The sequence below is a fragment of the Scyliorhinus canicula genome, chromosome 9, assembly GCF_902713615.1.
Source record: "Scyliorhinus canicula chromosome 9, sScyCan1.1, whole genome shotgun sequence".
In the NCBI taxonomy this organism is placed as follows: Eukaryota; Metazoa; Chordata; class Chondrichthyes; order Carcharhiniformes; family Scyliorhinidae; genus Scyliorhinus; species Scyliorhinus canicula.
The window spans coordinates 1,321,754-1,339,123 of record NC_052154.1 but is presented as its reverse complement, the minus strand read 5'-3'; the positions used below and the strand labels follow the sequence as shown (position 1 = coordinate 1,339,123).

At 45.3% G+C, this 17,370-nt stretch overlaps 1 protein-coding gene across 1 annotated transcript in view; it reads right to left on the bottom strand.

The window, feature by feature from the left end:
- zc3h18 (zinc finger CCCH-type containing 18) overlaps positions 1-17,370 on the bottom strand; it is a 233,947-nt gene that overhangs the window by 91,539 nt on the left and 125,038 nt on the right.

Sequence of the window (17,370 nt, the reverse complement as noted above, 5' to 3'; positions counted from 1 at the left end):
TCTTCCGCCCAAAATAAGTTTGGTGGTTTCAAACTGCTTCAAGACCACCAACATCATACCGGTCGGTGCCAAAGAAGAACTAGGCAACATGCCTTAACGACTACCATCCGGTGGCCTTGACATCGATCGTAATGAAGTGCTTCGAGAAGTTGGTCATGAGACACATCAACTCCATACTCCCAGAATGCCTTGATCCATTGCAATTTGCATACCGCCATGACCGGTCCACAGCTGACGTCATCTCTCTGGCCCTACACTCATCCCTGGAGTATCTCGACAACAAGGGCTCCTACATCAGACTCCTATTCATTGACTACAGCTCCGCTTTCAACACTATAATCCCAGCCGAGCTCATACCCAAAGTCCAAAACCTAGGACTTGGCTCCTTAGTCTGCAACTGGATTCTCGACTTCCTGACCCATAGACCACAATCAGTAAGGATAAACAACACCTCCTCCAGATAGTCCTCAATATTGGGGTCCTGCAAGGCTGCATACTTAGCTCCCTACTCTACTCCCTGTACACACACAACTGCGTGCCAAAATTCAGCTCCAATTCCATCTACACACTGACGCGACACGACTGTAGTGGGTTGGAGTTCGAACAACAATGAGTCAGAATACAGGAGGGAGATAGAGATCTAGTGGTATGGTGTAACAACAACAATCTCTCCCTCAATGTTAGCAAAACTAAGGATCTATTCATTGTAGCAAAGTATCGTACACACCCCTGTCTGCATAAACAATCTGTCCTGGTTCACCCACAAAGGCGCTATGACCAAGAAAGCACAACAGCACCTCTACTTTTTCAGGAAACGAAGGAAATTCGGCATGCCCACATTGACTCTTACCAACTTTTACAGATGCACCTAGAAAACATCCTATCTGGCTACATCACAGCCTGGTATGGCAATTGCTCGGCCCAAGACCGTAAGAAACTAGAGATTTTGAACACTGCCCAATCCATCACAAGAACCCGCCGCCCATCCATTGACTCTGTCTACACCTCCCGCTGCTTTGGGAAAGCGGGCAGCATAATCAAAGACCCCTCCCACCTAGCTTACTCACATTTCTAACTTCTTCCATCGAGCAGGAGATACAAAAGTCTGAGAACACACTAACAGATTCAAAAATAGCTTCTTTTCCACTGTTACTAGACTCCTGAATGACTCTCTGCTGGACTAAACTGATCTCTCCATGCATTGTCTCTACTGAGTAGCACTATACTCTGTATGCTTCACCCGCTGTCTATATATTTACATTGTTCATTTATCATATGTCCTATGTTTTTCATGATGGAACGATCTGCCCGGACTGTACATAGAACAATACTGTCAGAATAAGTGACAATAAATCTAAATCTAAGCAAGTAAGCTTACAAAGCATCTTGGGTAGTTTAATTACAGGCACATTACAAGGGACACACAATATAGTCCCTTGTTGAAGGTGATGGAGTGCACCTGGTGCCTGTGATACTTCAGGCAGGCATCACCTTCGGGAAAGTGAGAGCAAGGAAAGACAGCCATTAAAACAAAAACTGTTGGGACATCCGCTAACCTGAGAAAAGATGGCTCCTGCCAGGGTCCTTGCTTTTTAATCCCTTTTGCCCGTTTTTTGGGTTCCATCCCAGCAGGTTGGTGTGGATAACGGACAGTCGACAGAGGAATGCCAAAAGCCTCGGTGAAAAAGGCCACGGGAAAGAAACCCTAGATTGGTAGCCCGATAAAGGTTTATGGGGGAGAAAAGATGGCTGAGACGGCCGCACCCATCACGTTAGAGCCGCTGGTGGAGGTGATGGAGCAGGAGTTGGAGAAGTTTGAAAGGCAATATTGAGCAGCAGCCCTGCCTTTTGGTCGCTATCCTTGGTGTTTAGGATGTGCCAGAGCTGTGGACAGGTGCCAGGGCAGATGACCTTGCCTTGGTCTCATGGTGGTGCGGAGGTGGATTCTGTTAGGCTAAGGCCATCAACGCCGCTGAGTGCTTCGGCATAGCTCGGGGACTTAATGGAGTTTTTGCAACTCGAGAGGGTCAAAGACACCATGAGGGGGCCGACATTGTGTACCTTGTGTTGCCCTATTATGTATTTTCTTTTATTTCCTTTTCATGTACTTAATGATCTGTTGAGCTGCTTGCAGAAAAATACTTTTCACTGTACCTTGGTACACGTGACAATAAACAAAATCCAAATCCTGAAGGGTTCTAGCGGAGATGGTGGCCATTTAAATTGTATTTCAGAGAGTTGGTCGCTGTTAGAGGGGGGTGGGGCGGGGCAACGAATGAGAATGGGGACGTTCTTGTTTCTTGGATTGAAGGGCCATTATTGGGGTTTGCGTTTGGTGAGGGGATATTGTTTACATTTTTTGTAATTTAGTATAAAATGTTAAAACTTAATACATTTTTTTTTTACAAAAACAGAAAATGTTGGAAATACTGTAGAGAGAAAAGGCTTAATGAAAGTCATTACCCTGAAACAATAACTCTTTCCCCCTCCACAGATGTTGTTTCCCCCAGCATCTGCAGTATTTTGCCTATGTACAAGGCAAAAGTATATTTTATTACGTAGATTGGAGTTCCTTAGCAGATTACTCAACCAATTCCGTGATGTAGGTGTGCTTTCAACTGACAGATCAACAGGAAGTTTGTCACACCTCACTGTGAAGACATGCAGAAAACCTGAAACCTATACAGGATAATTCTTGCCCAATTCAAAAGGCTGTGGAAATGAACAAATCATATTAAAACTATTTGGGACCAAAACATCTTTCATCATCTGAAGCCACCAGTGAAATTGAAAGGCTTGGATCTGGAAGTCTAAAAAGAGCTGTGCAAATAATGAAGGGAAGTCTCACTGATGGGAGTTTGTAGAAATGGGTAGCTTCCTGACTACCATGCAGGTCTTGAAATTAAAAATAAACTGTGGGGCTGTTGTAATGTTTCACACATGGCTCCTTTTTCACATACTGCTTGAAGTTCGGCTTTTTCAATGTATTTTCTGGTGATCTCATACTGAGTAAGCAGCACTGTCACATTCAGAAGAAAGACAAGGAGTCGACCACATGGTCTTCAAGCCTGTGCCGCCATTCATTAAAATCATGGTTGATTTTGGGCTTCAATTCCAGTTTCCAGCCTGATCCCCATTTCCCTCGATTCTGGACAAAAGCAAAAACCTGTCTGTCCCATCCCAGCCTTAAATAAATTCAATGATGGCACATCCACAACTCGTTAGGCTGGAGAATTACAAAGATCCACAATCCTTAGGGTGAAGAAATATTGCATTTCAGTCCAAAATGATTGGCTCTTTATCCTGAAACTGTGTCCTCTTCTTCCAGATTCACCAGCCAGGGGGATACAACCTCTCAGTATCTACCCAATCAAACCATGTTGTAATCTTGAACATTTCAATGTTATCATCTCTCATTCTCTTCCAGAGAGTATAGGTCCAATTTGCTCAGCCTCCATCATAAGACATACTCTGATCCCCAGGGCCAATCTAGCAAACCTTCGCTGTGCTGTCTCCAATGTAGGTATATTTTTCCTGAAATATGGAGAACACAATTGCACACAGCATTTCACACATGGCTGTGATGATATGCATAAGCAATAGAACATAGAACATTACAGCGCAGTACAGGCCCTTCGGCCCACGATGTTGCACCGTCCTGTGAAACCCCTCTAAAGTCCCTCTACACTATTCCCTTATCGTCCATATGCCTATCCAATGACCATTTGAATGCGTTTAGTGTTGGCGAGTCCACTACTGTTGCAGGCAGGGCATTCCACGCCCTTAGTACTCTCTGAGTAAAGAACCTACCTCTGACATCTGTCCTATATCTATCTCCCCTCAATTTAAAGCTATGTCCCCTCGTGCTAGACATCACCATCCGAGGAAAAAGGCTCTCGATGTCCACCCTATCTAACCCTCTGATCATCTTGTATGCCTCAATTAAGTCCCCTCTTAACCTTCTTCTCTCTAACGAAAACAGCCTCAAGTCCTTCAGCCTTTCCTCATAAGATCTTCCCTCCATACCAGGCAACATTCTTATAAATCTCCTCTGTACCCTTTCCAATGCTTCCACATCCTTCCTATAATGTGGCGACCAGAACTGCACACAATACTCCAAATCATTAATATAAATCTAGACTAGTTAAAGATATAGAATATACAGATATAGAAGCTCTCCAACCAACAGGTGGCAGTAGAAAGCAACCATATGACACTGTCGGTAAAGGGACTTCACAGTGGACAGTCACTTTATAATAGTTAGCAGTTTTTGACAATATTCTTATGGTTATCTAACCTGCGCAATTGTTCAACAATAAAACTTTAACTAGTCTAGAACTAGACGTTCTTTAGTGCACTTATTCCGACCAGCCAAGCACCAGAACATAGCATGGGACCAGGATGGAAGATCCAACATGGCATCAGGTTTAAAGATCTAACAACATATCAGGATTGGTTTTGAAGATCTAAAAACAAGGTAACCAGAGAAGAAAGAAAAATAATTTCTACTCAAAACAAAGAAACGTACAGCACAGGAACAGGCCCTTCGGCCCTCCAAGCCCATGCCGACCATGCTGCTCGACGAAACTACAATCTTCTACACTTCCTGGGTCCGTATCCCTCTATTCCCACCCTATTCATGTATTTGTCAAGATGCCCCTTAAATGTCACTATCATCCCTGCTTCCACCACCTCCTCCGGCAGCGAGTTCCAGGCACCCACTACCCTCTGTGTAAATCACTTGCCTCGTGCATCTACTCTAAACCTTGCCCCTCGCACCTTAAACCTATGCCCCATGTAATTGACCCCTCTACCCTGGGGAAAAGCCTCTGACGATCCACTCGGTCTATGCCCCTCATAATTTTGTAGACCTCTATCAGGTCGCCCCTCAACCTCCGTCGTTCCAGTGAGAACAAACCGAGTTTATTCAACCGCTCCTCATAGCTAATGGCCTGCATAGCAGGCAACATCCTGGTAAATCTCTTCTGCACCCTCTCTAAAGCCTCCACATCCTTCTGGTAGTGTGGCGACTAGAATTGAACACTATACTCCAAGTGTGGCCTAACTAAGGTTCTATACAGCTGCAACATGACTTGCCAATTTTTATACTCAATGCTCCGGCCAATGAAGGCAAGCATGCCGTATGCCTTCTTGTCTACCTTCTCCACCTGTGTTGCCCCTTTCAGTGACCAGTGGACCTGTTCACCTAGATCTCTCTGACTTTCAATACTTTTGAGGGTTCTACCATTCACTGTATATTCCCTACCTGCATTAGACCTTCCAAAATGCATTACCTCACATTTGTCCGGATTAAACTCCATCTGCCATCTCTCCGCCCAAGTCTCCAAACAATCTAAATCCTGCTGTATCCTCTGACAGTCATCATCGCTATCCGCAATTCCACCAACCTTTGTGTCATCTGCAAACTTACTAATCAGGCCAGTTACATTTTCCTCCAAATCATTTATATATACTACGAACAGCAAAGGTTCCAGCACTGATCCCTGCGGAACACCACTAGTCACAGCCCTCCAATCAGAAAAGCACCCTTCCATTGCTACTCTCTGCCTTCTATGACCGAGCCAGTTCTGTACCCACCTTGCCAGCTCACCCCTGATCCCGTGTGACTTCACCTTTTGTACCAGTTTACCATGAGGGACCTTGTCAAATGCCTTACTGAAGTCCATATAGACAACATCCACTGCCCTACCTGCATCAATCACCTTTGTGACCTCATCGAAAAACTCTATCAAGTTAGTGAGACACAACCTCCCCTTCACAAAACCATGTTGCCTCTCACTAATATGTCCATTTGCTTCCAAATGGGAGTAGATCCTGTCTTGAAGAATTCTCTCCAGGAATTTCCCTACCACTGACGGAAGGCTCACCGGCCTGTAGTTCCCTGGATTATCCTTGCAACCCTTCTTAAACAAAGGAACAACATTGGCTATTCTCCAGTCCTCCGGGTCATCACCTGAAGACAGTGAGAATCCAAAGATTTTTGTCAAGGCCTCAACAATTTCCTCTCTAGCCTCCTTCAGCATTCTGGGGTAGATCCCATCAGGCCCTGGGGACTTATCTACCGTAATATTTTTCAAGACGCCCAACACCTCGTCTTTTTAGATCTCAATGTGACCCAGGCTATCTAAACACCCTTCTCCAGACACGACATCTACCAATTCCTTATCTTTGGTGAATACTGATGCAAAGTATTCATTTAGTAACTTGCCCATTTCCTCTGGCTCCACACATAGATTCCCATGCCTATCCTTCAGTGGGCCAACCCTTTCCCTGGCTGCCTTCTTGCTTTTTATGTATGTGTAAAAAGCCTTGGGATTTTCCTTAACCCTATTTGCCAATGACTTTTCGTGACCCCTTCTAGCCCTCCTGACTCCTTGCTTAAGTTCCTTCCTACTTTCCTTATATTCCACACAGGCGTTGTCTGTTCCCAGCCTTCTAGCCCTGACAAATACCTCCCTTTCCTTTTTGTCGAGGCCTACAATATCTCGTTATCTAAGGTTCCTGAAATTTGCCATATTTATCCTTCTTCCTCACAGGAACATGCCGGTCCTGAATTCCTTTCAACTGACACTTGAAAGCCTCCCACATGTCAGATGTTGATTTACCCTCAAACATCCACCCCCAATCTAGGTTCTTCAGTTCCCGCCTAATATTGTTATAATTAGCCTTCCCCCAATTTAGCACATTCACCCTAGGACCACTCTTATCCTTGTCCACCAGCACTTTAAAACTTACTGAATTTTGGTCACTGTTCCCAAAATGCTCCCCTACTGAAACTTCTACCACCTGGCCGGGCTCATTCCCCAATACCAGGTCCAGTACAGCCCCTTCCCTAGTTGGACTGTCTACATATTGTTTTAAGAAGTCCTCCTAGATGCTCTGCTCCATCTAAGCCCCTAGCACTAAGTGAGTCCCAGTCAATATTGGGCACATTAAAGTCTCCCATCGCAACAATCCTGTTGTTTTTACTCTTTTCCAAAATCTGTCTACCTATCTGCTCCTCTATCTCCCGCTGGCTGTTGGGAGGCCTGTAGTAAACTCCCAACATTGTGACTGCACCCTTCTTATTCCTGATCTCTACCCATATAGCCTCACTGCCCTCTGAGGTGTCCTCCCGCAGTACAGCTGTGATATTCTCCCTAACTAGTAGCGCAACTCCGCCACCCCTTTTATATCCCCCTCTATCCTGCCTGAAACATCTAAATCCTGGAACGTTTAGCTGCCAATCCTGTCCTTCCCTCAACCAGGTCGCTGTAATGGCAACAATATCATAGTTCCAAGTACTAATCCAAGCTCTACGTTCATCTGCCTTACCCGTAATACTTCTTGCATTAAAACATATGCACTTCAGGCCACCAGACCCGCTGTTTTCAGCAACATCTCCCTGTCTGCTCTTCCTCAGAGCCATACTGGCCCTATTCCCTAGTTCTCCCTCAATGCTTTTTCCTTCTGATCTATTGCTCCGGTGCTCACCCCTCTGCCAAAGTAGTTTAAACCCTCCTGTGTGACACTAGCAAACCTCGCGGCCAGGATATTTATGCCTCTCCAGTTTAGATGCAACCCTTCCTTCTTACACAGGTCACACCTGCCCTGGAAGAGCTCCCAGTGGTCCAGATAACGGAAACCCTTCCTCCTACACCAGCTGTTTAGCCATGTGTTTATCTGCTCTATCTTCCTATTTCTAGCCTCACTGGCACGTGGCACAGGGAGCAATCCCGAGATTACAACTTGGAGGTCCTGTCTTTTTAACTACGTAGAGTACTGACGAATATCACTCAACGCACTACAAGGCATCGAAGTCCATGATGGGGGGGTCTGAAGGCACTATACCAGTTTTGAGTCATTGGTAATGTAGATGCAAATTGGCGCACTTTTAAACAGGCCTCAATTTTTTGCAATTTATATAAACGACTTAGATGAAGAGATTGTGAGATTTGCTGATGACACAAAGATAGGTTGAAAAGTAAGCAGTGAAGAGGACATAAGGAGGCTAAAATAGGACATGGATAGGTTAAGTGAGTGGGCAAAAATCTGGCAAATGGAGTACAATGTGGGCAAGTGTGAAGTTGTCCATTTTGGCAGGAAGAATAGAAAAGTATCTCATTTAAATGGTGAGAGCTGCAGAGTTTGGAGGTGTAGAGGGATCTGGGTGTCCTTGTGCATGAATCACAAACCGTTAGTATATAGGTACAGCAACTCATTTTATAATAACGTTTATTGTTACAAGTGGGCTTACATTAACAATGCAATGTAGTTACTGTGAAAAGCTCCTAGTCGCCACACTCCGGCACCTGTTCGGGTAAACAAGAGGTTGAATTCAGAATGTCCAATTTACCCAACAGCACGTCTTTCGGGACTGTGGGAGGAAACCGGAGCACCCGGAGGAAATCCACACAGACGCAGGGAGAACGTGCAGACTCCACACAGACAATAACCCAAGCAGGGAGTCGAACCTGGGACCCTGGAGCTATGAAGCAACAGTGCTAACCACTGTGCTACCGTGCCGCCCTTTAGGAAAACACATAGAATGTTATTGTTTATTGTGAGGGGAATTGAATTGAAAGTAGGGAGGTTGTGCTTCATTTGTTCACGGCATTAATGAGACTACATTTGGGGGATTGTGCACAGTACTGATCTCCTTATTTAAGGAAGGAAGTAAATGTGTTGGAAGCAGTTCAGAGAAGGTTTAGCAGACAGGAATGGGCAGGTTGTTTTAAGCATCTTAGTGTCACGAGAAGGCTAACATTATCATTGCAATGAAGTTACTGTGAAAATCCCCTAGTCAACACACCCCAGCGCCTGTTCGGGTACACAGAGGGAGATTTCAGAATGTCCAATTCACCTGGGACTTGTGGGAGGAAAACGGAGGAAACTCACGATGACATGGGAGAACGGGCAGGCTCCCCTCAGTGACCCAAGCCGGGAATCAAACGCAGGTCCTTGGTGCTGTGAAGCAACAGTGCTAACCACTGTGTTACCGTGCCGCCCATAAAACTTTGAACTCTGAGCCAGCCAGGAGTCAAACCTGGAATCTCCTGATTCGTAGTCAGATGCATTATCCATTGCGCTACTGGCCAGGAGGAAAGGTCTAATTTGTATCTGTTGGATTTTGGAAGAGTAAGTGATGACTTGGTTGAAAGATCTAAGATCCTCAGAGAACTTGACGTGGTGGATGTGGAGAGGATGCTTCCTCTCATCGGAGAGTCTGGAACTAGGGGTCACTGTTTAAAAATAAGGAGTCGCTCATTTAAGACAGGGATGCGGAGAAATTTATTCCTTGACGCTTGTGAGTCTTTGGAACGCTCCCTCAAAAGGCAGTGGAAGCAGAGTCTTTGAACATTTTTACAGCAGAGGTAGATAGATTCTTGATAAGCAACGGGTGAAAGGTTATTGGGGAAGTCGGGAATGTGAAGTTGAGGTTACAATCAAATCAGCCATGTTCTTATGGAATAGCAGAGCAGGCTTAAGGGGCCAAATGGCCTCCTTCTGTGCCTAATTTCTATGTTCATTTATATGTAATTTCAGCTCTTGTGCATTCCCAACATTGGTGGCCATCCCTTCAGCTGCCTCAGCCTGGAAATCTCTCCTTAAACTTCGACCCCTTTTACCTCATTTTCAAGACACCCCTTAATAGACTCCTTACCTGTTTGGCCAGGGCTTTTAATCATCTGCCCAAATATCTTCCTACATGGCTTGGTGTCACATTTTGTGAAGTACCTTGGGACATTTTATTATGTTAAAGGCACTATAAGGATACAATTAAGCAAAATATTGTGGGCACTGGGATCTGAAACAAGCAGAATGTTGGAGAAACAGATTTAACGTTTCAAGATCCATTTGTCTTCAGAACTCTGACAAACAGCCGAACAGGCTTAATGTCTCTACCATTAGTTTATTCCTGCAGTAGGGATATGATGGCTTAAATCAGGCTTGTCTGGATACATTAGTACCAGATCATGAGTAAGCAAAGTTGGTTTACAGCAGCACTCATTCTCTGCAGCACCTATGGAAAATATTAACTTTGAATCCAATTTTCAATATCCAAAGTCCTATCTGATGTTGTCCCTTTATGTTGTTTTAACATTGGTCAGTCAGTGGGGCGTGTATTCTCGTTCAGTGTTGAGTTCCACACTGGTCTCACGTAGGGCTGCATGTCCTAATCATGGTGAACCTGGATGATCAGCCATGATCATAATGAATGCGGAGCAGGCTTGAAGGGCTGAATGGCTTCCGCCTGCTCCTATCTTTTCCATATCTTCTACGTTTCTATGGCAAGTTGAAGCTGCTCGTCTTGCCGCTCATCCTTGCGGCTTTCTCACAGCGAGGGTTCAGGAGAGGGAAGTGGCGTGCGGGAGTGGTGGGAACATACAGTGCAGAAGTAGGCTATTTGGCCCATCGAGTCTGCAATGACCCACTTAAACCCTACTTCCATCCTATCCCCATAATCCAATAACCCCTCCAAACTTTTTAGGACATTAAGGGTAATTTAACATGGCCAAACCACCTAACCTGCACATCTTTGGACTGTGGGAGGAAACCGGAGCACCCGGAGAAAATCCACGGAGACACGGGGAGTGTGTGCAGGCTCCGCACAGGCAGTGACCCAGCGGGGAATAGAACATGGGACCCTGGCGCTGTGAAGCCACAGTGCTATCCACTGTGCTACCGTGCTGCCCAGGTAAGTTCAGCGAGATGGTGAGTCAGGGAGTGAGAAATGTCACGAAATGGAGAGTCAGCAGTAAGAGAGTGGGTTAGGGAACAGGAGCGGCTGCAAGTCAGAAGGTTTCCAGAGAGGGTGGGTTCGGGAGTGGGAGAGGCCAAAAAGCAGAGTGTTGTCAAGAGGAAGGTTTGCAGTGACTGGGAGGATCAGTGAGCTGGCTATGTGGCAAGCGGGTGGATCAGAAAGTGGGATTGGCAAACGGGAGGTACTGCAAGTTAAAAAAAGTACCATATTTCCATCATATTTAAAATTTATTTTGTTTACAAAATACAAATTTAGCAAAATATTTCAACTTACAGGTATAATGGTATAAATTTTGAGGAAAACCATATTACGGCTTTTACATTAGCTTTAATGGGAAAATGTGACTAACTCGATGAATTTCATATTTTCAGAAAGGCAACCACAACTCATCAATGATCAAATATAATTACTGAGCCACAAAAATGCCTTTAGCTATGGTATGGCAGGAGGGGGAGGTGAAGGAGAGGAGTGGAAGAACCCAAACCCAAGAACCTGAAAAAAAGGCGAATGACCTGTCAAGCCAGCGCCACCATTCAATATCACGGCTGATCTTGGGTTCCAACTCCACTTTCCTGCCTGCTCCCCAAATCCCTTGGTTCTCATAGACCAAAATTCTTTTTCTACGGGAGATGTTGAGGTCTAGTGGGTGTTTCCCTGCCTCCAAATCAGAAGTACCAGGTTCAAATCCCATTCTAGGGCTTGAAAACCCATGAAGGTGCCAACATAATGTAGCCAAACTGATTGATCATCAGCCTGTAAATCCCTCCATGACAAGCAGCAATAGGAGGGTCTCCTGGTTAACTGTGCTTGATGCAGAGTGGCACCCCTCAAACTATACAGCAGCTAACAACCTGCTGGTGACAGACTAACAACCTGTTACAAAAGAAAAAGTAGCCATGGAAACAGACATAAGTAAATGCTTTGTCAGTTTTGTGTGCCATTAGGCACGGGAGGAGAAAAGGTTCGTCTAAACACAGCTGTTCAAAGTCTACTTCCTAAAACTAAAAACAGTTTGTGTTTTGCGAGTCCCTCTCTGCCTTAAATATATTCATAGCATCATAGAATTTACAGTGCAGGAGGAGGCCATTAGGCCCATCAAGTCTGCACCGGCTCTTGGAAAGAGCACCTCACTTAAGCCCACACCTCCACCCTATCCCCATAACCTAGTACGCCCACCTTATTGGACACTAAGGGCAATTTATCACGGCCAATCCAGTTAACCGGCACATCTTTGGACTGTGGGAGGAAACCGGAGCACCCGGAGGAAACCCACGCAGACACGGGGAGAATCTGCAGACTCCGCACAGAGAGTGACCCAAGCCAAGAATCGAACCTGGGACCCTGGAGCTGTGAATCAACTGTGCTAACCACTGTGCTACCCTGCTGCCCCAAAAATGGGAGCACTACAACCTTAGGGGTAGAGAATTCCAAAGATTAGCAACTCTTTGAGTGAAGAAATTTCCCCTCATCGAAGTTCCATCGATCGACCCCTTACCCCAAAACTATTCATCTTTGTTCCAGATCAGGGCCTGGGATCAGACACACGAGGCAGCTGAAAGAAATGGGAAGGTGTGGGATGAAGAATAATGCATTGCCTTCAATTTCAATTTGCAGAAGTGCAAAAGCAAGCTATCTTTGTGGTAGAAAGCTATTATTTATGTTAGAAATTCGGTTTTCAACAGCACTGTGGAGCATTGGTCAGGAATGGAGGTGGGGAGGGGTGAAAAGCAACGCACATTTGGTGGTCCTGAAATAAATACGGGTGAGAATGAAGGCGGCATGATGGCACAGTGGTTAGCACTGCTGCTTCACATCGCCAGGGACCCGGGTTTGATTCCCGGCTTGGGTCACTGTCTGTAATGAGTCTGCAGGCTCTGCATGGGTTTCGTCCGGGTTCTCCGGTTTCCTCCCACAAGTCCCATGAAAGATGTGCTGTTAGTGGACATTCTGAATTCTCCCTCTGTGTACCCGAACAGGCGCTGGAATGTGGCGACTAGGGGCTTTCACAGTAACGTCATTGCAGTGTTAATGTAAGCCTACATGTGACATGAATGAAGATTATAAAAAGATTATTATTATGTGGAGAATCACACTTGGGAAACACAAATTGGAACTTGGCAAATATCAACATATTAGAGTGGTAGGTGAAATGCGACAAGCGTCCTCAACTGGATGGAGTAATTAAGTGTGACTTTAAAGGAACATAGGAAACACCTGTTGTATGCAAGAATTTTCATATATTACATAGAGAGGGTTTTGCATCTATTGGACATCCAAAGGGTGTTGTACTTGAAATGTGGGTATCACACCCAATGTTGTCATAATTCTGAATTTACCTGAAGGGCAATCAGTGATTTTAAATTGTTTTTAATCAGCAATAGAAAGAGAAAACAGCTATAAACTATTGAATCCCTATAGTGTAGAACACGGGTGGGCAAACTACGGCCCGCCAAAGGTCTTTATGTGGCCCACCAAGATCAAGTCATAAAAAAAAAATTTTTTTTTAAACAAAATTTTTTTTTTTTAATTTTAAGGTTAATGGGGGGCCGTTGGGTTACTGGTATAGGGTGGATACGTTGACTTGAGTAGGGTGATCATTACTCCGCACAACATGTGTTTCATGTGAAGTTTCTACTTTAAAATATTAATTAATAAAAATTAATTGCTTTTTTTTCTTTAAAAACCTTTTATTTTGGCTATTTTAAATATTAATTATTTTACTTAATATACTATGCGGCCCTTTAAAATTGTGAATTTCTGAATGTGGCCCTTGCACGGAAAAGTTTGCCCACCCCTGGTGTAGAAGGAGGCCATTCGGCCCATCGAGCCTGCACCAACACTTCAAAAAAGCACCTTTCCTAGGCCCATTCCTGCACCCTATCGCCATAACCCCATGCATCGATCATGGCCAATCCACCTAACCTGCACATCTTTGGACCGTGGGAGGAAACCGGAAGCACCCGGAGGAAACCCACGCAGACACGGGGAGAACGTACAAACTCCACACATAGTGACCTGATGTGCCATCAATTACACGAGAGACGAGTTGCTTTACAAAAGTTAGGCTTGAATAAACTAGAACTTAGCCCTGCGGTTGTCTACAATAAAATGGACGACCGCCGGGCGCGAAGCAGCAGTGCTAATCACGGTGCCTTCCCACTAGTCTGAATTTTTTCCCACCATCCTGCCCTGAAAAACCTTTTCTAACTTAAAACCCAAATCCTAAAGTCCTATTAAAATGCAGTCTGGGTTTCTGGAATGAAGAACTTGTCGTATGAGGAACAGTTGAGGACTCTGGGTCTGTACTCGTTGGAGTTTAGAAGGATGATGGGGGGATCGTATTGAAACTTACAGGATATTGCGAGGCCTGGAAGGAACGAAGAACAAGAGTGGGCATGGAGTGGATGTTCCACTTGTGGGAAAAACCAGAACCAGAGGACACCATCTCAGACTAAAGGGACAATCGTTTAAAACAGAGATGAGGCGGAATTCCTTCAGCCAGAGGGTGGTGAATCTGTGGAACTCTCTGCCGCAGAAGGCTGTGGAAACCAAATCATTGAGTGTCTTTAATTAATCTTGATTAATAAGGGGACCAGGGGTTATGGGGAGAAGGCAGGAGAATGGGGATGAGAAAATATCAGCCATAATTGAACGGCGGAGCAGACTCGATGGGCTGAGTGGCCTAATTCTGCTCCTATGTCTTATTATGGTCTTATGGGTCTTGGGAGGCTGCACTTCTTCAGAAGTTACCATGAAATTGTGTAGTATTTCCCATGCGTGCTGGGCAAAGGGGAAATGTATGTGCAGCGTGCTCACAGCATTCTGCTTATCCTTTATTGCAATGTTGCACTATGAAGTCGCTCGATGGCAGCATGACAATAGCATTCTATCAAAGACATTTCAGAGAAGGAGGAAAATGAATGGCAAGTACAAAAAAGCTAAGACCCGACAATCTGGTCCACTAGACCAGTGCCATCCAAATTAATTTGGCAGGGGAATGGGAACCGGATTTGTAGTCCAGCAACTAAGGAAGCTGATATTCAGGACGCCAAACCATGTAGTGACGCAGTGGGGAAGGTAACACTGACAAAGGAGAGTACTTGCAGGCAAGGAGATGGGTTGAAGTGGGTATACTTCAACGCAAGAAGCATCAGGAATAAGGAGGGTGAACTTAAGGCATGGATCGGTACTTGGGACTACGATCTGGTGGCCATCACGGAAACTTGGATAGAAGAGGGGCAGAAATGGTTGTTGGAGGTCCCTGGTTATAGACGTTTCAACAAGATTAGGGAGGATGGTAAAAGAGGCATTGTTAATTAGAGATAGTATAACAGCTGCAGAAAGGCAGTTCGAGGAGGATCTGCCTACTGAGGTAGTATGGGTTGAAGTATGGCTTGATAAGTATGTACCTGTTAGGCAGGGAGGAAGTGGTCGAGTGAGGGAAACATGGGTTACTAAAGCAGTTGAAACACGTGTCAAGAGGAAGAAGGAGGCTTATGTGAAGATGAGACGTGATGGTTCAGTTGAGTCGCTTGAGAGTTACAAGTTAGCTAGGAAGACTCTAAAGAGGGAGCTAGAAGAGCCAAGCGAGGACATGAGAAGTCTTTGGCAGGTAGGATCAAGGATAACCCTAAAGCTTTCTATAGGTATGTCAGGAATAAAAGAATGACTAAGGTAAGAGTAGGGCCAGTCAAGGACAGCAGTGGGAAGTTGTGCGTAGAGTCCGAGGAGATGGGAGAGGTGCTAAATGAGTATTTTTCATCAGTATTCACACAGGAAAAAGACAAAGTTGTCGAGGAGAATACTGAGATACAGGCTACTGGACTAGAAGGGCTTGAGGTTCATAAGGAGGAGGTGTTAGCGATTCTGGAAAGTGTGAAAATAGATAAGTCCCCTGGGCCGGATGGGATTTAGCCTAGGATTCTCTGGGAAGCTAGGGAGGAGATTGCTGAGCCTTTGGCTTTGATCTTTAAGTCATCTTTGTCTACAGGAATAGTGCCAGAGGACTGGAGGATAGCAAATGTTGTCCCGTTGTACAAGAAGGGGAGTAGAGATAACCCCGGTAACTATAGACCAGTGAGCCTTACTTCTGTTGTGGGAAAAGTCTTGGAAAGGTTTATAAGAGATAGGATGTATAATCATCTGGAAAGGAATAATTTGATTAGAGACAGTCAACATAGTTTTGTGAAGGGTAGGTCGTGCCTCACAAACCTCATTGAGTTCTTCGAGAAGGTGACCAAACAGGTGGATGAGGGTAAAGCAGTTGATGTGGTGTATATGGATTTCAGTAAAGCGTTTGATAAGGTTCCCCACGGTAGGCTATTGCAGAAAATACAGAGGCATGGGATTCAGGGTGGTTTAGTAGTTTGGATCAGAAATTGGCTAGCTGATAGAAGACAAAGAGTGGTGGTTGACGGGAAATGCTCTGACTGGTGTCCAGTTACTAGTGGTGTGCCACCAGGATCTGTTTTGGGGCCGTTGCTGTTTGTCATTTTTATAAACGACCTGGAGGAGGGCGTAGCAGGATGGGTGAGTAAATTTGCAGATGACACGAAAGTCGGTGGAGTTGTGGACAGTGCCGAAGGATGTTACAAGTTACAGAGGGACATAGATAAGCTGCAGAGCTGGGCTGACAGGTGGCAAATGGAGTTTAATGCAGAAAAGTGTGAGGTGATTCATTTTGGAAGGAATAACAGGAAGGCAGAGTACTGGGCTAATGGTAAGATTCTTGGTAGTGTGGACGAGCAGAGAGATCTCGGTGTCTATGTCCATAGATCCCTGAAAGTTGCCACCCAGGTTGTGAGGGTTGTTAAGAAGGCGTACGGTGTGTTAGCTTTTATTGGTAGAGGAATTGAGTTTCGGAGCCATGAGGTCATGTTGCAGTTGTACAAAACTCTGGTGCGGCCGCATTTGGAGTATTGTGTGCAGTTCTGGTCACCACATTATAGGAAGGATGTGGAAGCATTGGAAAGGGTACAGAGGAGATTTACAAGAATGTTGCCTGGTATGGAGGGAAGATCATATGAGGAAAGGCTGAGGGACTTGAGGCTGTTTTCGTTAGAGAGAAGAAGGTTAAGAGGGGACTTAATTGAGGCATACAAGATGATCAGAGGATTAGATAGGGTGGACATAGAGAGCCTTTTTCCTCGGATGGTGATGTCCAGCACGAGGGGACATAGCTTTAAATTGAGGGGAGATAGATATAGGACAGATGTCAGAGGTAGGTTCTTTACTCAGAGAGTACTAAGGGCGTGGAATGCCCTGCCTGCAACAGTAGTGGACTCGCCAACAATAAACGTATTCAAATGGTCATTGGATAGGCATATGGACGATAAGGGAATAGTGGGGCAGCAGGGTAGCATGGTGGTTAGCATAAATGCTTCACAGCTCCAGGGTCCCAGGTTCGATTCCCGGCTGGGTCACTGTCTGTGTGGAGTCTGCACGTCCTCCTCCTGTGTGCGTGGGTTTCCTCCGGGTGCTCCGGTTTCCTCCCACAGTCCAAAGATGTGCGGGTTAGGTGGATTGGCCATGCTAAATTGCCCGTAGTGTCCTAAAAAAAGTAAGGTTAATGGGGGGGGTTGTTGGGTTACGGGTATAGGGTGGAT